We start from the raw sequence: 11,741 nt of genomic DNA, 5'->3' as shown, positions 1-11,741 counted from the left end.
ATGGTTAGAGTTTGGTGTTTTCCTATTTTGTAACAGGTAAAAATAGCAGTTAAATGTCAACAGTTGTCTTTATTGTCGTTCTATTATTTAATAAATGCAACAAACTATAGTTTTTATATATATTGTATGACTATATATATATATATATATATAACTTTATAACCTGTGTTATCAAATATGTTGTGTGGCACCAGACAGCTTTAAATTGGGGGAAGAGTGGTCGAGCACAGGCAATTTCAAGTCTGTTGCGGTCGGGGGAGAGAGAACGATCGATGACCAAGCGCATGTCTCTGCCTTGCGTGCGTTGTAAGCTCTGCAGCAACAATAAACGCTTCACTTCCTGTAGCCAGTGGCGCTAGGATTTTAAGTCATGATGTCTTTGTAGATGTCATCAGGTCGCGACCCTTGTCTTACATGTCTAGTTTGGAGTTGATTGGACCAAATATGTCCAAGATACAGACACTCGTGTTTTGATGGCGTGTGATCAGACTTTGACTCCACGCCATGGTCAGAGTTTGGTGTTTTCCTATTTTGTAACAGGTAAAAATAGCAGTTAAATGTCAACAGTTGTCTTTATTGTCGTTCTATTATTTAATAAATGCAACAAACTATAGTTTTTATATATATTGTATGACTATATATATATATATATATATAACTTTATAACCTGTGTTATCAAATATGTTGTGTGGCACCAGACAGCTTTAAATTGGGGGAAGAGTGGTCGAGCACAGGCAATTTCAAGTCTGTTGCGGTCGGGGGAGAGAGAACGATCGATGACCAAGCGCATGTCTCTGCCTTGCGTGCGTTGTAAGCTCTGCAGCAACAATAAACGCTTCACTTCCTGTAGCCAGTGGCGCTAGGATTTTAAGTCATGATGTCTTTGTAGATGTCATCAGGTCGCGACCCTTGTCTTACATGTCTAGTTTGGAGTTGATTGGACCAAATATGTCCAAGATACAGACACTCGTGTTTTGATGGCGTGTGATCAGACTTTGACTCCACGCCATGGTCAGAGTTTGGTGTTTTCCTATTTTGTAACAGGTAAAAATAGCAGTTAAATGTCAACAGTTGTCTTTATTGTCGTTCTATTATTTAATAAATGCAACAAACTATAGTTTTTATATATATTGCATGACTATATATATATATATATATATAACTTTATAACCTGTGTTATCAAATATGTTGTGCGGCAACAGACAGCTTTAAATTGGGGGAAGAGTGGAGGAAATAGTAAAGGTTGCCTACCCCTGCCTTAGGTGACACAATTTGTGCCTTGGTCAAACCATGATCCTACACTGCCCTCTAGTGACTTAATATTGCGGTACAAGTAGGTTGTGCCGGCAATATAAAGCCACTAGAGGTCAGTATAAGACCATGAAACACATACATGGTTGAAATGAAAACAGGTCTTTTCATTTTGCACATCAAGATTTTAAGCCTCACCACGGTCACACGGATTGATGAAAAGTTTAAATTTTGATAACTTTAGATCTTCATCTTGTTTTGTAGAGTCTCATCTAATTTTTAAGTTGATCTGATGAAAGCTCTCCGAGTAGTACATAAAAACATAACACGTCTTAAAAACAAGACATTTCCTGTTGCCACCAGGGGGCGCTGTGATTGTAAGTCACAATTTCTGCAGTGATGTCTTCTGGTCGCGACTCTTGTCGTATGTGTCTAGTTTGGACTCAATTGGACAAACTATGTCTGAAATATGGAAGCTTGTGTTTTGATGGCGTTTCATCAAACTTTAACGCCACACCACGGTCAGACGGTTTTGCTAAAACGTAATCCTTCAATAACTTTAGATCTCCAATTTGTTGTGATGACGATCGTCTAAATTTGAAGTTGATCTGATGAAAGCTGTACGACAAGTACATCAAAGAAAAAATATGGAATATGACCAAAATGGCCACTAAAGTCAAACTGGCGGGCTTCCTGTTGCGTTATTCATAATGCACTGATGGACTTTTTTGTGCATCTAGTCATGATACAAAATAGTCTTTGTTTTTTTTGAAGATCGGTGAATGCTAAATGAGGGGCTTTTCCGTAGGTGGCGCTCTTGAGCCATTTTGCCACGCCCTTTTCAAAATACTCCAGAATACGTAAATTTTCGCCGCCTTCGAATTTACTGCAAACTCCTACAACTTTTTGAGCACATTAAAGCCCTCAAAAAGCCAATTCATTTAAGCTAAGAAAAATAATAATAATAATAATAATAATAATCATTTCAATTTCAATAGGGCCTCCCACCGATTTCGGTGCTCGGGCCCTAATAATAATCATTTCAATTTCAATAGGGCCTCCCACCGATTTCGGTGCTCGGGCCCTAATAATAATAACTAGGGCTACGTTGTAGCACTAACGGGCCCGAGCACAGGCAATTTCTATTCTGTTGCGGTCGGTGAAGAGAGAACGTTCAATGACCAAGCGCTCGTCTCAGCGTTGCATGCGTTTGTGCACTGCGGCAAGGATTATTGCTTCACTTCCTGTAGCCAGCAGGAGGCTCTATTAACTAGAGGTAAGTAACCTTGAAACCATACAACCAAACCTATTGCTTTAACTATCACCATATACTTACATGCCTCAAGGCTTTTTTAATATAAAATTGTTATAAAAGTTAGTTTATTTAACACGTCTAATGAACACATTGAAGCAAGTTAACTGCAGAGTCGTATGTTTGGCTGTGACTTTGTTTTATTTTAATAAGTTAATATCAATACGCTACATGTGTAAGTTGCATGTGATAATAACTATGTTTCACCATTATTCTGATACAGGCTGATATATCCACCATTACTATTTTCACATCGTTAATTTAGTCTGTCATGGAGTTGTAGAGTCAATTAGACAGTATAGATAAGATTATAATGTCCACACATCAGTGTTGTAAACACTTCTCCAGTTAATTATATAATTATGTTTTCACACTGAGGGAAGTGGAGAGACTTGATGTGGACTGTTATCAACAGCTCTGTGGGAGATCATCACCTTGAATATTACAGATGAGGTAGAAAGACATTTTATCTGTGTACAATGTTGTATTTCTTTCTCACGTTTTATCAAAAGCGATTTAAAGTATGTGCATTTAACCATTAGTATACAAACCCAGACCCCAGTACATCGGTTCTATCTGAAATATGTGGTGCTTCATACACAACACAAAACATTCATAACAGTGCGCTTCTGCTCCTCATTAATGCAGCTCCTGATGTCCTCAGCAGCAACATGGTGGAGATTTGCAGCTTCATGCTGGTCAACTGGAAGACAACTGATTAAGATTAAAAGATTAAGATTAAGATCCATTTATTCGTCCCAAACACATGCACAGACATGCAAAGGCACACTCATGCAGGTAGGGAAATTTAATCTCTGCTTTTTACCCATCTGGTGCAGGACACACAGAGCAGTGAGCGACCATGTACGGCGCTCACGGAGCAGATGTTGGGGGAGTGAGGTGCCTTGCTCAGGGGCACTAGAGAGGGTAGGGAGACTCTTGGATTTTTGGACAGATCAATCCAGGTTTGTCTTTTGTTGTCTCTCCGTGGAGTCGAACCGGAGACGAACCAGAGACCTTCTCTGCCCATAGTCCAAGTTTCTGCCCTTTACACATCACTCCATACGTTGCTCCCTTAACTACAGATGGCCTGCGAATGTCATGGAGTTTTACAGTGAATTAGACAGTTTAGATATGATTTTAATCTCCACACATCAGTGTTGTAAACAGTTCTCAAATTAATTATATAATTATGTTTTCACACTGAGGGAAGTGGAGAGACTTGATGTGGACTGTTATCAATAGCTCTGTGGGAGATTATCACCTTGAATATTACAGATGAGGTAAAAAGACATTTTATCTATTTTTACAATGTTGTATTTCTTTCAGTACTTTTATCAAAAGCGACTTAAAATATGTGCATTTAACCATTAGGATACAAACCCAGACCACAGTACAACGGTTCTATCTGAAATCTGTTGTGCTTCATACACAACTCAAAACATTCTTTAACAGTGCGTTTCTTCTCTTCATAGATGAGGAACTGCAGCACCTGACGTCGTCAGCAGCAACATGGTGGTCAACACGTGGACGACTGCATCATCATCAGAAGCTACACAACACTTCTAAATTCCTCCCTTAAATAAAGATGGCCTGCAACTGTTTGGTGGTGGCAGTCATTGCTAAGTGGCATGGATAAGAATTCATTTCTATCTTCATTATGGTTGGTTAAAATAATAAAAACTTATAACAACAATGTGTATCTTTTGCTTTCTGATTTGATACACTTTAGATAAGAACCCAGTGTTTAATATTTGTGCTTTGCCATAAGAGACAAAACATGGTCAATTGGTCATCACAGCTGTGTCCTTCAGGCTCGTCCGTCCCTAATAAAATGAGAGGAAACATAAAAATACTCAGATCATAATCATTTCATCTTAGGAAATAGGTAGTGTACATCATTTTCAAATTCTCTATGAACACTGTCTGTTCTAGTAAAGTTACAAGGCTATAATGTATTTATATTTAACAAAATAATTCAGGGAAGTCTGCCTGAGATTAACGATGTAAACACTAGTAGACACGGTTATTTTTCACTGTAACACGTGACAGGACATCAACACTGTGACTCTGAATAAAGAGCCTTAGGATACGTAGTGCTCCTTTGCACAGCTGCTCTTACAATGTGTAGCAAGTGCTAAATCTCCATTAGTAAAATAGTAATGAAAATCACCCTTCACATAATTGAACATATATTTTCCATGTGAACCGCTTTAACACAGTTCAATTCCGGAGCAAAATGTAACTTATAAAGTATTTATTAGAGTTACATATGAACAAAGTGTGTATTCTTATTTTCGGTGGATATTCAACTATGTATTTGAATATGCTTTTGGATTAAAACGTGCACTACCATGACAATGAATGTTTAGTATGGAGCTATTTCACATTAAAAGTATTGCATTATAATTTAACACATTATGTATTATGTGCAATACTTTGTAAGTAATGAAAACAGGTCTGTACCTGGAGTCAGTGTTCAGTCTGGTTGGATTCAAGTTGTGTCTCACGCTGGACATCCTAGAGGAACATTGAACACAAATACACAGATATGTTAAGTCATACATGTGCCATGTTATCTGCTTAACAGACTTTTACATGGTAATAATAAAATATTAATTCAAAGTTAATCAGATCATAATCATTTCAGCTTAGGAAATAGGTAGACGTTACAACACTACTCTGAAGAAAGAGCTTTAGGACACGTAATGCTCCTTTGAACACCCGCCATGTAATGCAGATGTGACTTTAAACACTCAGGTTTCTCAGGTTTCAGTTAGCATCGCTAGCCCGCTAGCGAAACTAACTTACAAGCCGACACACAGTCTCCTGTCTCAGAGTCATCCGCATAAAGTAACGCTTATATCTGCTGGGTGGACCCGCTCATGTCGTTTCATGTCGGTGTTTGTCGGTAATAACCCCAATCGAATCGAAGAACAGTTACTGCACCCATTCGAAGATATTGTTAGCTTGCTTGTTAGCGAGCTAGTTAGCCTCCGGCGCTAGTGAAAATGAAGCCGACACACAGTCTCCTGTCTCAGAGTCATCCTTATAAACGAACGCTTATCTCTGCTTGGTGGACCTGGGTTCATGGCGGTTGTTTCGGTAACAGCTGGCATTCGCATCGAACCCGTTGATATACACTGAGCTGGTATGTAGCTCCCGGATTAGCGTCCCGTAGCTATCACGGCTGATTCAAAGGCACCCTGCGAATCACATCGAAATAAAATACTTAACGTGACTTACCACAGAAACGGAGGCGCAGACATCGTTACCGTGACCGTCAGGAGAAGGAGCAGAACATCAAAGTGTGTAATTTACCGGGTATGTGGGTGTAAGCCATTTCATGAGGCGTTCACGTGTAACTGGTGAAAGCCGAACTCACAACACACAGCACAGCTTACACTGTGACGTCACGTGAATTTCAAACATCTATATCGCTTAAACGAGGGAGTTAAAATAAAATACACCCCCCTCAGAGTTGTCATGAAGGAAGAACTTAGCGATTGAGACTAAAACCAAAGTTTGAGCAATGCTGTAAAAGGTTTAATTCTCCTCTAAAGTTGGCCACCCTGTAAACACAGTCTGTTAATGCATAGATAACACAAAGCATGGTCTGACACTGCCATCTAGTGACTAAATATTGCAGCACATCTGCCAGATATAGATGTTTTCATTCCTCAAACTGGAAGCCACACCACGGTCACACAGTATTATGAAAAGTTGCAATTTCGTTAACTTTAGATCTTCATCTTGTTTTGAACACATGCATCAAATTTTTACGTTGATTTAATGAAGGCCCTACGAGTAGTGAATCAAACTGTAACACATAGAAAAACAAGACATTTGCTGTTGCCACCAGGGGACGCTGTGATTTTAAGTCACGATTTCTGTACCGATGTCTTCAGGTCGCGACTCTTGTCTTATGTGTATAGTTTGGACTCGATTGGACAAAATATGTCCAAGATACAGGAGCCCGTGTTTTGATGGCGTTTAATCAAACTTTGAGGCCACACCACGGTCAGACGGTTTTGCTAAAACTTAATCCTTCAATAACTTTAGATCTCCATTTTGTTGTGATGACGATCGTCTAAATTGTAAGTTGATTTGATGAAAGCTGTAGGAGGAGTACTTAAAACAAAAAATATCGAATATGACCAAAATGGCCACTAAAGTCAAACTGGCGGGCTTCCTGTTGCGTTATTCATAATGCACTGATGGACTTTTTTGTGCATCTAGTCATGATACACAATAGTCTTTGTTTTTTTTGAAGATCGGTGAATGCTAAATGAGGGGCTTTTCCGTAGGTGGCGCTCTTGAGCCATTTTGCCACGCCCTTTTCAAAATACTCCAGAATACGTAAATTTTCGCCGCCTTCGAATTTACTGCAAACTCCTACAACTTTTTGAGCACATTAAAGCCCTCAAAAAGCCAATTCATTTAAGCTAAGAAAAATAATAATAACTAGGGCTACGTTGTAGCACTAACGGGCCCGAGCACAGGCAATTTCTAGTCTGTTGCGGTCGATGAAGAGAGAACGTTCGATGACCAAGCGCTAGTCTCCGCATTGCATGCGTTTGCGCTCTGCGGCAAGGATGATTGCTCCACTTCCTGTAGCCAGCCGCTGGTGCTGAACTAGAGGTAAGTAACCTTCAAACTATACAACATAACCTATTGCTTTATCTATCATCATATGCTTACATGCCTCAAGTTTTGTGTAATATGTAATTGTTATAAAAGTTACCGTTTATTTATCACGTCTAATGAACAGATTGAAGCAAGTTAACTTCTTGTTTTGGTTGTGACTTTATTTATTTTTTTAATAAGTGACTATCAATACGCTACACGTGTACGTTGCATGTGATAATAACTGTTTCACCATTATTCTGATACAGGCTGATATATCCACCATTACTATTTTCACATTGTTAATTTAGTCTGTCATGGAGTTGTAGAGTCAATTAGACAGTATAGATAAGATTATAATGTCCACACATCAGTGTTGTAAACACTTCTCCAGTTAATTATATAATTATGTTTTCACACTGAGGGAAGTGGAGAGACTTGATGTGGACTGTTATCAACAGCTCTGTGGGAGATCATCACCTTGAATATTACAGATGAGGTAGAAAGACATTTTATCTATGTGTATAATGTTGTATTTCTTTCTCACGTTTTATCAAAAGCGATTTAAAGTATGTGCATTTAACCATTAGGATACAAACCCAGACCCCAGTACATTGGTTCTATCTGAAATATGTGGTGCTTCATACACAACACAAAACATTCATAACAGTGCGCTTCTGCTCCTCATTAATGCAGCTCCTGATGTCCTCAGCAGCAACATGGTGGAGATCTGCAGCGTCATGCTGGTCAACTGGAAGACAACTGATCAAGATTAAAAGATTAAGATTAAGATCCATTTATTCGTCCCAAACAAATGCACAGACATGCAAAGGCACACTCATGCAGGTAGGGAAATTTAATCTCTGCTTTTTACCATCTGGTGCAGGACACACAGAGCAGTCAGCGACCATGTACGGCGCTCGGGGAGCAGATGTTTGGGGAGTGAGGTGCCTTGCTCAGGGGCACTAGAGAGGGTAGGGAGACTTTTGGATTTTTGGACAGATCAATCCAGGTTCGTCTTTTAAGTACAGATGGCCTGCGAATGTCATGGAGTTTTACAGTGAATTAGACAGTTTAGATATGATTTTAATCTCCAAACATCAGTGTTGTAAACAGTTCTCAAATTAATGATATAATTATGTTTTCACACTGAGAGAAGTCGAGAGACTTGATGTGGACTTCTATCAATAGCTCTGTGGGAGATTATCACCTTGAATATTACTGATGAGGTAGAAAGACATTTTATCTATTTATACAATGTTGTATTTCTTTCAGTACTTTTATCAGAAGGGACGTAAAATATGTACATTTAACCATGAGGATACAAACCAAGACCACAGTACAACGGTTCTATCTGAAATCTGTTGTGCTTCATACACAACACAAAACATTCTTTAACAGTGAGTTTTTTCATCTTCATAGATGAAGAACTGCAGCACCTGATGTCCTCAGCAGCAACATGGTGGAGATCTGATTTGATACACTTTAGATAAGAACCCAGTGTTTTATATTTCTGCTTTGTCATAAGAGACAGAACATGGTCATCACAGCTGTGTCCTTCAGGCTCGTCTGTCCCTAATAAAATGATAGGAAACATGAAAGTATGTCATAATTATAGAGAAAGAGTTACATATGAACAAAGTGTGTATTCTTATTTTCGGTGGATATTCAACTATGTATTTGAATATGCTTTTGGATTAAAACGTGCACTACCATGACAATGAATGTTTAGTATGGAGCTATTTCACATTAAAAGTATTGCATTATAATTTAACACATTATGTATTATGTGCAATACTTTGTAAGTAATGAAAACAGGTCTGTACCTGGAGTCAGTGTTCAGTCTGGTTGGATTCAAGTTGTGTCTCACGCTGGACATCCTAGAGGAACATTGAACACAAATACACAGATATGTTAAGTCATACATGTGCCATGTTATCTGCTTAACAGACTTTTACATGGTAATAATAAAATATTAATTCAAAGTTAATCAGATCATAATCATTTCAGCTTAGGAAATAGGTAGTGCATATTAGCCTACAATTCTGTATGACACTGTCTGTTCTAGTAAAGTTACAAGGCTATGATTTACTCATATTTAACAAAAGAATTCAGTGAAGTCTGTCTGAGATTAACGATTTAAATACTGAAGGTGGGAGACACGGTTACTTTTCACTGTAACACGTTACAACACTACTCTGAAGAAAGAGCTTTAGGACACGTAATGCTCCTTTGAACAGCTGCTCTTGCAATGCAGATGTGACTTTAAACACTCAGGTTTCTCAGGTTTCAGTTAGCATCGCTAGCCCGCTAGCGCAGCTAACTTACAAGCCGACACACAGTCTCCTGTCTCAGAGTCATCCGCATAAAGTAACGCTTATATCTGCTGGGTGGACCCGCTCATGTCGTTTCATGTCGGTGTTTGTCGGTAATAACCCCAATCGAATCGCAGGACAGTTACTGCACCCATGCGAAGATATTGTTTAGCCTCGGGGCTAGCGCAACTATGCTAACAAGTTGCTTTAACACACGCTGCAAATCACTTCTAACAGATCGAAATAAAATAGTTAACTTCACTTACCACAGAAACGAGAGAGCAGTCGCCTTTTACGTGTCCGTCAGATGAACAAGCAGAACAGCAAACTGTGCTACTGATTCGATGTGTGAGTGGACCGTCACCACAGACTCAGCTCTTACTGAAGATTGTCATGATGCGTTCACTTGCAGCTGTGTTAAATTGCGTTTCGTTTTTCATGTCGAGATGATGACCTCAGCTGCCAAGCAGTTAATCATCATGATGAAAAGTCACAGCAATCTTATGCCTACACTATCAATATCTTGAGACCCATTTCACACAGTTTGAAATGGTTTCGCAAAGTGGCTGAATAGAAATAACTCCAGGTGTGAGTTGACCAAAACAATGCGGTCTAATGATGCGTTCATGGTAACTCCGTTAAAATGAATTTCGTTTGTCATGGTGAGCTGATGAACTTTGATGCCCCGCCATTAACAATCCGCATGATGAAAAGTCACAGTAATATTATGCCTACATTATCAATATCTTGAGACCCATGTGACAAAGTTTGACATGGTTTAGCACAGTGGCTGGGGAGAAATAGATCAAAGAGTAACACCTACCAAAACAAGACATTTCCTAATGCCCCCAGGGGGCGCTGTCCTTTTAAGTCATGATTTCTAGGTAGATGTCTTCCGATCGCGACTCTTGTCTTATTTGTATAGTTTGGACTCGATTGGACAAAATATGTCCAAGATACAGAAGGCCGTGTTTTAATGTTATTCATCAAATTTTAAGGGCACGCCACGGTCAGACGGTGTGGTGAAAAGTGTTTTTTTTGATAACTTTACATCTTCATGTTGTCTTGAGGAGACTCATGTAATTTTTAAGTTGACCTGATGAAGGCCCTACGACAAGTAAATCAAAGTGTAAGACGTATAAAAAAAAAACATTTCCTGTTGCCACCAGGGGACGCTGTGATTTTAAGTCACGATTTCTGTACCGATGTCTTCAGGTCGCGACTCTTGTCTTATGTGTATAGTTTGGACTCGATTGGACAAAATATGTCCAAGATACAGGAGCCCGTGTTTTGATGGCGTTTAATCAAACTTTGAGGCCACACCACGGTCAGACGGTTTTGCGAAAACTTAATCCTTCAATAACTTTAGATCTCCATTTTGTTGTGATGACGATCGTCTAAATTGTAAGTTGATTTGATGAAAGCTGTAGGAGGAGTACTTAAAAGAAAAAATATCGAATATGACCAAAATGGCCACTAAAGTCAAACTGGCGGGCTTCCTGTTGCGTTATTCATAATGCACTGATGGACTTTTTTGTGCATCTAGTCAAGATACACAATAGTCTTTGTTTTTTTTGAGGATCGGTGAATGCGAAATGAGGGGCTTTTCCGTAGGTGGCGCTATTGAGCGGTTTTGACACACCCGTTCCCAAATACTTCAGAATACGTAAACTTGCGCACATTTCTAATTTACTGTACACTTTAGAAACTTTTTGAGCACGTTAAAGCCCTCAAAAAGCCAATTCACTGAGCGAAGAAAAATAATAATAATAATAATCTTTTCAATTTCAATAGGTCCTCTCACCGATTTCGGTGCTCGGGCCCTAATAACTAGGGCTACGTTGTAGCACTAACGGGCCCGAGCACAGGCAATTTCAAGTCTGTTGCGGTCGGGGAAGAGAGAGCGATCGATGACCAAGCGCACGTCTCTGCCTTGCTTGCGTTTTAAGCTCTGCAGCAAGAATAAACGCTTCACTTCCTGTAGCCAGCAGGTGGCGCTAGGATTTTAAGTCATGGTGTCTTTGTAGATGTCATCAGGTCGCGACTCTTGTCTTACATGTCTAGTTTGGAGTTGATTGGACCAAATATGTCCAAGATACAGACGCTCGTGTTTTGATGGCGTGTGATCAGACTTTGACTCCACGCCATGGTAAGAGTTTAGTGTTTTCCTATTTTGTAACAGGTAAAAATAGCAGTTAAATGTCAACAGTTGTCTTTATTGTCGTTCTATTATTTAA

General features: G+C 39.3%; 2 long non-coding RNA genes across 4 annotated transcripts; both read right to left on the bottom strand.

The window, feature by feature from the left end:
- Window positions 1-2,685: 2,685 nt before the first annotated feature.
- On the bottom strand, window positions 2,686-6,401 carry LOC128429991 (uncharacterized). The gene is made up of 3 exons (XR_008333936.1): window positions 5,810-6,401; window positions 5,030-5,083; window positions 2,686-4,389 (listed from the first exon to the last, which is right to left on the bottom strand). It is a non-coding gene; the product is annotated as an uncharacterized LOC128429991 (long non-coding RNA).
- Window positions 6,402-7,350: 949 nt separating this feature from the next.
- Window positions 7,351-10,329, bottom strand: LOC128429986 (uncharacterized). 3 transcript variants are annotated; one of them, XR_008333927.1, is made up of 4 exons: window positions 9,771-10,329; window positions 9,016-9,069; window positions 8,064-8,764; window positions 7,351-7,951 (listed from the first exon to the last, which is right to left on the bottom strand). It is a non-coding gene; the product is annotated as an uncharacterized LOC128429986 (long non-coding RNA). The 3 variants fall into 3 exon arrangements; XR_008333929.1 differs by having other exon boundaries at window positions 8,629-8,764; window positions 9,771-10,304; XR_008333928.1 differs by lacking the exon at window positions 7,351-7,951 and having other exon boundaries at window positions 7,970-8,225; window positions 8,629-8,764; window positions 9,771-10,292.
- Window positions 10,330-11,741: the final 1,412 nt, after the last annotated feature.

The sequence above is a fragment of the Pleuronectes platessa genome, chromosome 23 (genome assembly GCF_947347685.1).
Source record: "Pleuronectes platessa chromosome 23, fPlePla1.1, whole genome shotgun sequence".
Lineage (NCBI taxonomy): Eukaryota > Metazoa > Chordata > Actinopteri > Pleuronectiformes > Pleuronectidae > Pleuronectes > Pleuronectes platessa.
This window is presented reverse-complemented; position numbering and strand designations above follow the sequence as displayed.